Below are 9036 nucleotides of genomic sequence, written 5' to 3' on the forward strand. Positions count from 1 at the left end.
CAACAGTTTGTACTATGAAAAGATGGTTGGTAGTTCATCTTCCAACCTTACTGATATAGGCGTGATTGGAGAAAGAATAGAAAGTGGTCTCAAGTCATGAAAGATCACCACCGGTAATAGTAATTCATAATCTACAGCCATGAAGCCTCTGTGTGGTTATGCAAAGAAGAATGAAGGATAAACAAATGTTGTAACAGCAAGTGTTCCTCAATGCCAAGCTCCTATGGCCCCTACACCGTGCTTTCCTTATCCATATGTAGCCATCACTCAGTTCCAACAACAACCTTTCCAATATCAATTACAGTTCCAACAGCCTCCCAGGCTCCGCAACAATAACAACCTCTTCAGGGATAGGCTCCACAAAGACAATATAAGAACAACAAAAATCAGAATCAGAATCTCCGTAATTAGGGTCAGAATCAAAATCAAAATCAAAGGTGTCCGCAGTATACTAAGATTCATGTGCCGTACACTCAGTTATTTCCCTACCTGGTGCATGTAAGGCCCATTATTCCTAAAGAGATCCCACATGCAATGCTTTTTTATCTTCCAAAATACAACCCCAATGTGTCATGTGCTTTCCACGTAGGCTATATTGGGCATTCAACCGAGGATTGTATTATGTTCAGGAACAAAGTGCAAGAACTTATTCATCAAGATATTCTGTCTTTCACTGAGGAGAAGCCAAATATGAAGATCAATTCGCTGCCCAATCGTGGTAGTCTGACAGTTAATGTTGTTATTGAAGAAGAGGAAACATAAGTGGTTAGTCTAATGGGTGATTTGAGGACTCCCTTATAAGTTATCTCAGCAAATTTACAAGAGCATGGTGTTTTGGCTGGTGTTCATGACAACTGTGACATATGCAAGACCAAACCAGATAAGTGTGAAGAACTCAAGGGTTGTGTCTAAGAGTTGATGAATCAGGGGGTCTTATAGTTTGAAAGAGCTAGATTCGTGGAAGAAGAGTATGTCATTGAGCCAATTGAGATTGTGAACCAAAAGAAGAAGATTGAGGCTCTTATGAAGAAAATACAACCTATCAACATTCGTGTTCCCGCTCCGCTTCCTTACCAATATTCCAAGGTGGTGCCTTGCAAATATGATGCAACTATTTATATGGGTGGAAAAGAGATTCAATTTTCTGATAACGAAATTGTTAACATAGCAGGTATGGGTGGGATGACCCGAAGCAGTCATGTGTTTGCACCAAAGTTTACTCCTAAAGTTACTCAAGCATCAGTGGTGGTTGCTACTGCTCTTCCCCAGGCAGGCACATCTGTATTTGTTCCCACTATTCTAGTTGGGACACCTAGTTCCTTCATGTCAAAGGTTACTTCTAGTAGTATAGCTTAAGCAACCACTTCTAAGGTAAAGAAGTAGTCGAAGAACAAGAACATATTGAAAAGCTTATTACCGCATAAGAGGGGCAAGAGTTTGTTAAGTTGATTAAGAAGAGTGATTTCAAGATTGTTGACCAGCTGGGTCAAACTCCGTCCAAGATTTCAATCTTATCATTACTACACAGTTTGGAGGCTCACCACAAGGCTCTGGTGAATGTTCTTAACATTGTCCACGTGATGCAAGACATCATAGTTGATCAGTTTGATGATGTAGTGGCTAACATTACTGCAAGTCAGTACTTGGGTTTCAATGAAGTAGAATTGACGGCTGAGGGGCACAACTACTACAGGCTTTGAACATCTCTGTTACTTGTGCAGATACCTTGGTCTCTAAGGTCCTGGTTGATACAGGCTCTTCACTAATTGTGTTGCCAAAAAGAACATTGAGTCAATTGCAGTTTGAAGGACCAGAGATATGGGTTAGCATGCTAATTGTACGAGCTTTCCATGGATCAAGGAAGGAATTCATTGGAGAGGTGGATTTTCCAGTTTATGTGGGTCCTCACCAATTCGCTATCACTTTTCAAGTTATGGATAGTCATCCCGATTACAGCTGGCTATTTGGGAGGTTATGGGTTCATGTTCTCGGTGCAATAACATCCATTTTACATCAGAAGTTGAAGTTCATGTTTGGATACAATCTCGTAATTTTCTGTGGCGAGGAGGACTTTGTGATCCATGAGTTATCATCCTTTCGGTACGTTGAGACAAAGAAAAGGATAACTGAGGCCCCTTTCCACTGTTTGGATTTTGAGGATGTCAGCTCTGCTTCCATTAGTCAAAGTCAGTCAACAACTATGGTGTTATCCTCAACAAGGAGTGCTAAGAAGACTCTTGATAAGGGCCATATCTCTGGTTAGGGGGAAATTATGAAAGTAGCTGAAAAGCATGACCGTTTTGGTGTTGGTTACCATCCTACTTCCCATCATCCAGGTGCAAGGGGGCGTAATATGTTCAATCCAATTCGATTAAGCAACGCTGACTACTAATATAATCTTTCAGTGGTAGTGGTGGATGGTGCAGGCTCCAGCAAGCCGGCAGTCTCCAATTTCGTCCGCAAGTGTCCTCCTGGATTCAAACTAGACATATGGACAACAATTGTAGTCCCTGTGGGTCTTTTAGAAAAGATGTAATGCATTTTGTTTTTCTCATCCCTTGCCCCTGCCTGAGGCATGTGGATAGCTTGTAAGGATTTTAGTTGTGTTTAAACACATTAACAAATCAATGAAGAACAATTTTTTACATTCAAAATCAAGATCCCTTTTCTTTCTGTTTTTACATTTTTCACTAAAATAAAATGGCAAAAATTTCTTTTTCTTTGTTACATTTTTTTCAAAAGCTCATTCTAAAATAAGCTCATACACATGCAGAGCAAATAATTCCACTAAAAAGAATTTGGCTGAAATTCATTATAAATCTGGGTTTCCAATAAACCAAGCCGAAGACGCTGGTGAGGAAGAAAGTGAAGTACCAACTGGACTTGCAAGGCTTCTTGAGCACAAAGAGAAAGAGATTCAGTCACACAAAGAGCCGATAAAAGTGATCAATCTGGGTTTCGAAGAGGTCAGAAGAGAAGTCAAGATAGGGGTGTCCCTCGCAGAGCATGTCCACATTGAGTTGGTCAAGCAACTTTGCGAATATGTTGATGTATTCACCTGGTCTTATCAAGATATTTTTGGGTCGGATACCAATATTGTTGAACATCAGTTACCGCTCAAGCCAGAATGTCCTCCAGTTAAACAAAAGCTTCGCAGAACCAGACCTGACATGGCACTGAAGATTAGAGAAGAGGTTAAAAAGCAATTTGATGATGACTTATTATCGATTGTTGAATATCCTCAGTGGGTTGCTAACATCGTCCCAGTTCCGAAGAAAGATGGGAAGGTTAGAATGGGTGTGGATTACCGAGATCTTAATAAAACAAGTCCAAAGGATGATATTCCTTTGCCTCATATTGATGTTCTAGTAGACAACACTACTCAACACTCAATCTTTTCCTTCATGGATGGGTTTTCAGGGTACAACCAAATAAAGATGGCTCCAGATGATACGGGGAAGACAACTTTCATTACACCTTGGGGAACCTACTGCTACAAAGTCATACCATTTGGTTTGAAGAATGTAGGGGCAACATCTCAGTGTGCTATGATGACTATTTTCATGATATGATTCACAAAGAGATTGAAGTTTATGTAGACGATATGATTTCCAAATCTAAGACTGAAGACGACCACTTGGACCATTTGAGAAAGCTATTTTCCAGACTCTAGAAATTCAAGCTAAGGTTGAATCCTGCAAAGTGCACCTTTGGGGTCCGATCCAACAAGCTTTTGGGGTTCATTGTGAGTCTGAATGGTATTGAGTTTGATCCCGATAAGGTCAGAGCGATTCAAGACATGCCAACTCCCAAAATAGAAAAATAAGTCTGAGGTTTCCTTGGACGACTTAACTACATTTGAAGGTTCATCTCTCATTTGACGGCTACATGTGAACCGATTTTCAAATTGCTAAGAAAGAATCAAGTGATCATGTGGAATAATGATTGTCAAGAGGCATTTGACAAAACAAAAGAGTACTTGAAAGAACCACTGACCTTGAAACCACTTGTTCCTGGTATGCCACTAATCATGTATCTTACCTTGTTAGATGAATCAATGGGTTGTGTATTAGGCCTACATGACGACATGATCCAAAAAGAGCATGTAATCTAGTACTTGAGCAAGAAGTTCACCGAGTGTGAGACCAGATAATCACTATTAGAGAAAACTGGTTATGTTTTAGCTTGGCCAGCTCGACGCCTAAGAAAATATATGATTTGACGTACAACTTTGTTGATATCCAAAATGGATCCACTAAAGTACATTTTTGAAAAGCCCGCTGTTAGTGGAAGAATTTCCCAGTGGCAAATGCTACTAACCGAGTATGACATCCAATATGTAACCCAGAAAGCTATCAAGGGGAGTGTCTTGGCTTACTACCTTGCCCATCAACCCGTGGAGGAATATTAATCGATGAAGTTTGACTGTCCTGATGAGGACATCATGTTCATTCGAGATTACAATATTCCAGGCCCTGACGAAGGACCCAAACCAGGATCGTGATGGACACTCGTGTTTGACGGTGCCTCTAATGCAAAAGGTCATCAGATAGGGGAAATTGTCACATCTTCTATTGGTTTCCATATCTCGGTCACTGCTAGATTATGCTTTGACTGCACCAACAACATGGTAGAATATGAGGCATGTATCTACAGCATTGAAGCAGCTATTTATATAAGAATCAATATTCTTGAGGTATATGGGGACTTTGCTTTAGTGATCATTCAGGTTCGAGAAGACTGGGAAACTCGGGATAAGAAGTTGATTCCATATAGAGAACACGTGGTGAAACTGATTCCCTATTTTGATGAAATCAATTTTCATTATATCCCAAGGGAAGAGCATCAGTTAGCCGATGCTCTAGATACTCTGGCATCCATGTTAAAAGTCAAGTGGAAGAATGAAGTGTAACACCCTTCTAAAATACCCCAAATATTAAATAAAAACAACAAATACATATCAGAGTAATTATGCACCAAGGGTGTCACACAACACTTCACACATTTCACCATAAAATCAGTCATGCTCATTATTTAATTCAACATAAACACTTCTTTGCAAAATACGCAGCAGATAGAGATCATTCAACATAGGTAATACATTACACCTAAAATTATTCAACAAGTTAAAACATCCCGTCCCGATGTTACATCTATCAGAGCATGACCCACTAAAGAGACCACACTAGACTCCAAGCACTAGCTTCTACTCACTCACTGCTCGTTACCTGAAAAATAGTTGTAAGGGTGAGTTCCTCAATCGATATAATAAGCATTATAAATCATCATGTAATGCTAAGTAAATTTACACGTTAATCACCCTAATCATATCATGCATTCAGTAACGGCACATCAACTCAAATATCATACTCAATAACAACGTAAAATGCAACTCAATAACAACATAAAATGCAACTCAAATGAGACTCGACTCGTCATGCATGTGGTACCATTCGGAGTAAAACTCCCAACTTAAAATCATTGCCATTTTATTGGGCATCAAGGCATAAGCCTTCAACTTTCAACTTAAAATTTGCCAATCCAGGCCAACGTGGTGTGAGCAAAGCTCCATCAAGGCGTAAGCCTTCAACTTTCAACTTAAAATTTGCCAATCCAGGCCAACGTGGTGTGAGCAAAGCTCCGACTTAATGCATATGAATGTACATGGCATACACGACTTTACACTTTCGACAACAAAATGATAATAGCAACACAACAATATTTTCAACAAAATCAACTTATAATCAACTTTGGCTCACCAAGCCTACAACTCAGTATTTTCAACAAAATCAACTTATAATCAACTTTGGCTCACCAAGCCTACAACACAGTATTTTCAACAACTTTAACACAACTTATCAACATATTTGTATCAACACTTCATAACATAACCCAACAAAATTATTCATCAAAATTAACGATAATAGGCCAATCACCAATTATGTTCACAACATTAAAATACCAATTTTTCTGATTTCCAACAGTGTTAACCGGTTAACGCCCTGGGTTAACCGGTTAACGCAGGACAAAACACATTTTCTGGCAAAACGCAACAGTGTTAACCGGTTAACGCCCTGGGTTAACCGGTTAACGCAGGCAAAACAGCACATTTCCACAAAATATAACAGTGTTAACCGGTTAACGCCCTGGGTTAACCGGTTAACGCAGACAAAACAGCAGTTCCTGCGCTAACACAAGGCAGAATGCAGAGTTCTCCGCATTTTCCGCCGTTGGAGGACTTCCGGACCTCCGATTCAATTTCCGTAAAAAGCTATACGTTTGGGGGAACACGACTCACACAATTACGGACTCAATTACAGCTTTAATACAACTTATTCATCACAATATTTCAGCATTCAACATCCCAATTAGGGTCACTTCAACGGTTTATCACTACCCATGACATGTTAATCTATAATACCCATTAAACGACGATAAACCCCCCTTACCTGAGATAATCCGGAAATCTCTAAGCTTCAAGCTTTTCCGTTCTTCAACCTTTGCTCTCTAGCTCTTCCTCTTTGCCCTTTCTCCACTTTCCACTTTTCAGCCGCTTCTCTGTTTCACGTGAAAACTCTTTACCAAAAAATGAAAACCCTTTTCTCTTATTCCAACTTATATATTTTCCACTAATTATTATTCCAAATAATAATAATAATAATAATCCAATAATTCAATTTATTTAATTAAATTAATAAATATATTATTAACTTAATTTAAATAATTCTCTTATTTTATTCGGGGTGTTACAACTCTCCCCCACTAAAAGAGTTTTCGTCCTCGAAAACATACCTCAAGCAAATAACTCTGGATAAGACTCTTTCATCTGACTCTCCAGTTCCCAAGTCACATTGCCACCTGCTGGTCCTCCCCAAGCTACTTTCACTAAGGCAATCTCTTTACCCCGCAACTGCTTCAACTCTCGATCCTCAATCCTCATAGGCGATATTTCAACAGTCAGGTTATCCCTCACCTGTACATCATCTACTTGGATCACATGCGACGGGTCATGAATGTACCTCCTCAACTGAGACACATGAAAAACCTCATGCAAATTCGTAAGTGACGGCGGTAAAGCGATACGATAGGCTACCTCTCCTATCCTCTCCAAAATCTGATAAGGACCAATAAATCGAGGTGTCAACTTCTTTGACTTCAAAGCTCGACCAACCCCAGTTATCGGAGTAACACGAAGAAACACGTGATCTCCCTCTCGGAACTCAAGTGATTTCCTCCTCTTATCATGATAACTCTTCTGACGACTCTGAGCCATTCTCATCTTCTCCTGAATCATCTTAATCTTTTCTGTAGTTTGTTGAACAATTTCCGGTCCAACCACAGCACTCTCACCGGACTCATACCAACATAACGGTGTCCGACATCTCCTACCATACAAAGCTTCAAACGGCGCCATACCAATGCTCGAATGAAAACTATTGTTGTAGGTAAACTCAATCAAAGGTAAATAACAATCCCAAGCACCTCCCTTTTCCAAAACACAAGCCCTCAACAGATCCTCTAGTGACTGAATCGTCCTCTCAGTCTGACCATCAGTCTGCGGGTGATATGCAGAGCTCAATCTCAGCTTAGTACCCAAAGCCCTCTGCAAACCTTCCCAGAACTTCGATGTAAATCTAGGATCTCTGTCCGAAACAATACTCGACGGAATACCATGCAAACTTACAATCTTCTCAATATACAACTCGGCTAATCTCTCTAACGGATAATCCATTCTGATCGGAATGAAATGAGCCGACTTTGTCAATCTGTCAACAATCACCCAAATAGCTTCAAAATTCTTACTTGTCCTCGGTAAACCAGAAACAAAATCCATACTGATACTATCCCACTTCCACTCTGGAATAGCCAACGGTTGCATTAGCCCAGACGGCTTCTGATGCTCAATCTTTGACTTCTGACAAGTCAAACAGGAATAAACAAAACTCGCAATTTCTCTTTTCATTCCCGGCCACCAAAATAACTTTTTCAAATCATGATACATCTTCGTAGCTCCAGGATGAATACTCAACCCACTACGATGTCCTTCTTCAAGAATACTCTTCTTAAGTTCGATAACATCCGGAATACACACCCGATTACCAAATTTCAAAACATCATTCTCATCAACTCTGAATTCGCCACCTTGACCTTGATTCACTAGAGTCAACTTATCAACCAAAAGCACATCGGATTTCTGACCCTCTCTGATCTCATCCAGAATACCACTTGTTAACTTCAACATTCCCAATTTAACACTATTGTGAGTACTCTCACACACCAAACTCAAGTCTCTAAACTGCTCAATTAAATCCAATTCCTTAACCATTAGCATAGACATATGTAATGATTTCCGACTCAATGCATCAGCCACTACGTTTGCTTTACCCGGATGGTAATTCAAACCAAAGTCATAATCCTTCAGAAACTCTAACCATCTTCTCTGTCTCATATTCAGCTCTTTCTGATCAAACAAATACTTTAAACTTTTATGGTCACTGAAAACCTCAAATCTTGACCCGTACAAGTAATGCCTCCACAACTTCAGAACAAACACCACAGCCGCCAACTCTAAATCGTGCGTCGGGTAGTTCCTCTCATGAACTCTCAGCTGTCTTGAGGCATAAGCTATAACCTGCTTATTCTGCATCAACACGCCACCCAAACCCAACAATGAAGCATCACAGTAAACTTCAAATGATTCCGACGAACTTGGTAATATCAGAATAGGAGCAGTAGTTAACCTTCTCTTTAACTCTTGGAAACCTTCTTCACATTTTGAGTCCCAAACAAACGCTTGCCCCTTCCTAGTCAACATCGTCAATGGTAACGCCAACTTAGAAAATCCCTCAATGAACTTCCTATAATAACCAGCCAAACCAAGGAAACTTCGAATCTCAGCAACAGACTTCGGAGCTTCCCACTTAGATACCGCTTCTATCTTAGAAGGATCAACAGCAACGCCACCTCTTGAAATCACATGACCAAGAAAACTCACCTCTCCTAACCAAAATTCACACTTGGACAATTTAGCAAATA

The sequence above is a fragment of the Lathyrus oleraceus genome, chromosome 7, assembly GCF_024323335.1.
Source record: "Lathyrus oleraceus cultivar Zhongwan6 chromosome 7, CAAS_Psat_ZW6_1.0, whole genome shotgun sequence".
In the NCBI taxonomy this organism is placed as follows: Eukaryota; Viridiplantae; Streptophyta; class Magnoliopsida; order Fabales; family Fabaceae; genus Lathyrus; species Lathyrus oleraceus.